The sequence below is a fragment of the Gavialis gangeticus genome, unplaced genomic scaffold (assembly GCF_001723915.1).
Source record: "Gavialis gangeticus isolate Ggan-Ray unplaced genomic scaffold, GavGan_comp1, whole genome shotgun sequence".
Taxonomy (NCBI): domain Eukaryota; kingdom Metazoa; phylum Chordata; order Crocodylia; family Gavialidae; genus Gavialis; species Gavialis gangeticus.
In genome coordinates, this window is record NW_017729017.1 from 12,131,875 (window position 1) to 12,134,661 (window position 2,787).

Here is a 2,787-nt window from a genome sequence, read left to right on the forward strand (position 1 = left end):
CCCACTTCCCCACTTACCTTTGGGCTTTGGAAGCTCTCCTGTGAAACTCTTGAAGATTTCAAAAATGTTCCTGTCACATATCAGCATGCCTTGGAGACCTTCAGATGGTAGGGATTTCCCCCAGTTTTGTTTTGATTTGGTGAGAAGATAGAAAAAAGAAAGTTTCAAGTTAGAGTAATCAGTACCCCAATATTACATACCTGGCGTAGAGGAGAGCCCCGTTTGCCTTATTCAGGGTGCAGACTTGAAACAGTGTGCTCTAGTCCTGCAGAACCCCTAACTACTGGTGTGTTGGCTCTCCTGCTCTGATTTGAAGCAGAAATTCCACTCTGAAGAGGTTTTCTTGAAAGTTTTGTCAAAACTGATGTTTCCATAGAAACTTGATTTTGATGAATCAGCACTTTCCAATAAAAAGCCATTTGGTGAAAGAATTCCTGACTGGTTCTAATGTTAAATATGCAGATAGTTTTGTTTCTTGTGTCTTTAACTGAGGGAAAGGAGTTTTATTGCTGAGAGGGATGTTGTTAAGGATGCTTATGGAGGGAAGGACAATCCCACTTTACAGTTCTGTCACTTAAGGATTTTTGAAGTGGATGGACTACAGGAGGCACTGCATAAAGTTCAGCTTATCCTAGGCACAGGGGCTGAATTGGATATCAAGTACTCCAATATGTGTGCAAGTAGGCAGGGAATTGGGTAAGTGCCAATTATCTCCTCTCTACATGAATACATTAAACCTGTGCTTTTCACTTGAGGGCACCAGAATGCTACAAGGAGCATTCATCTCACAACATACCACCTTCTACAAGCTGGGAAAAGGTTATTCCCATTTTAGAGGGTGGAAAATTGTAGCATTAATAACCTTGTTTCAGTGTGAAGAAGAGAACCTGGGAGTCAGGACTTAGAGGCATCTGCTGTAAGCCTGAAAGAAGACTTCCCTGTCTGACCTTGAGCACTAGTTGTACAAGTTTGAGAGCTGCACTACAATATCTCCTAGCTGTTTGTCTGGACAAGTCTGTCTGTGATTCTGATTTCCCAAAATGCACACAGTCAGACTGTAAAAATACTCCTGCATGATTGAGACTGGTAGTTCCTGGATTAGTCTGTGCAGTTACAGTTGGGGTAGTATATTGCTAGTTGGGATTCTGGAGTATTTTTATGCCAAATACTCTTTCATTTAAGGCAAATGAAAAATTAAAGACTTTGCATAACAGCAGCATAGCATAGCTACAGGCCTTTCTATTTTGGCTCCCTCAGTGCTCTCTACTATAAAGTAAGGGAAAGATGCTCTATGCAAATGCTGAAGTTTAAAGTCATCAGAGGATTTCTCAGACCCTGGTATATTAGAGGAGAGAAATGGCTCTAATAATTTTCAAAAGAAAATCTCCCATAAGCAAGGTCATCCCATAGTAATAATTAGCACTCCTGGTAAGATGAATTGTGTAGCTTCTTTACAGCTTCCTTAGGGGTCAGTGAATTGTTTTTCCTGATTTATTCTACAGCAGAAACTGGTGCTTTCAAAATCTCTCTCAGAAATTAAAGGACAATCCCTCCTTAATGCTGTTAAAACCTATTGTGTGTTTTTCTTTTCAGATTTTTCAACGTGCTGACAAGAATGGTGAGTATACTGCACTCTTTACCCTGACTCTCTTCCCATGCCTATTTTAGGGGGAAAAATAGTTCTCTCCTTCCTGAAGAATCTGCTAAAGAAATGGCAGAAAGAAAAGGAGAAACGTGTCTCCAGCTGCAAGAAACGCAGCCTACTATTCTAAATTTCCTCCCTCTGCTATCTCCGGAAAAGTTTTTGGGACAAAATGAAATTGGGTTTTTGGAACAAAAAATTGTCAAACCAGATCAGACTGGCCCATGTCATCTGTACAGCCTGTCTTTACTGTGGTCATGTGGTCACAGCAGATATCCCAGTTATCAGCCAGACTGGCTTCCCTTCTCCAGACTGAAAATGAAAGAAGGTGCCGAAAGGTTCATATAAGAATGCTTTAAAGCAGAACACGCTTGATTCTGTATCATCATCATATTTGAGCTACACACACACATCTGATCATATTTTGGAGCATATTGGCTCTGCTGAAGTTTTGCATTTTCAGGCTCTTCCAATCTCACCCATAATTCTGTAAAATCTTCTATTAGTATAAGAGATTATGAATTCTTAATATCCCTTTTGCCCTTAGCACCTGGCTTTGTTGCAATAGAGGATTGTGAGAGGTTGCTAACCCATGTATCCTCAGAATCTGACACGTTTCCAAATCTAAATAATCTTCACCAAAATAGATATATAGCTCAAGTTTTCATGAGCTGAAGCTCACTTCAGTGTGTGTGTGTGTGTGTGTGTGTGTGTGTGTGTGTGAGATAGATTTCCATCTATGACATACATACACACACACATATATCTATTTTGGTTAGTCTATAAAGTGCAACTCTACCCTGCCTTCTATAGGATTTTGTTAGCCAGAGTTGGCACCAGTAAACAAGATGCATGGATTAGCAACCTCTCACAATCCTCTACTGCAACAAATCCAGGTGCCAAAGGCAAAAGGAATATTAAGAATTCATAATCTCTCACATAATATGTCTGTGTCAATAAATAAATAAAACAAGCTTGCATGAGATTCTATCTCTCTCTATTGTAACAGGGTAGGGTCCCTAGGGATGCCTGTGTTACCCCTAGAGCTCCTTAACCGTGCTAATCTTGCCCAACAGGCACCCTCTGTCTCACCCACCATGTCTTGCTGGTACTATTAATATAGGGAGGCTGCCCTTGATCCTTTA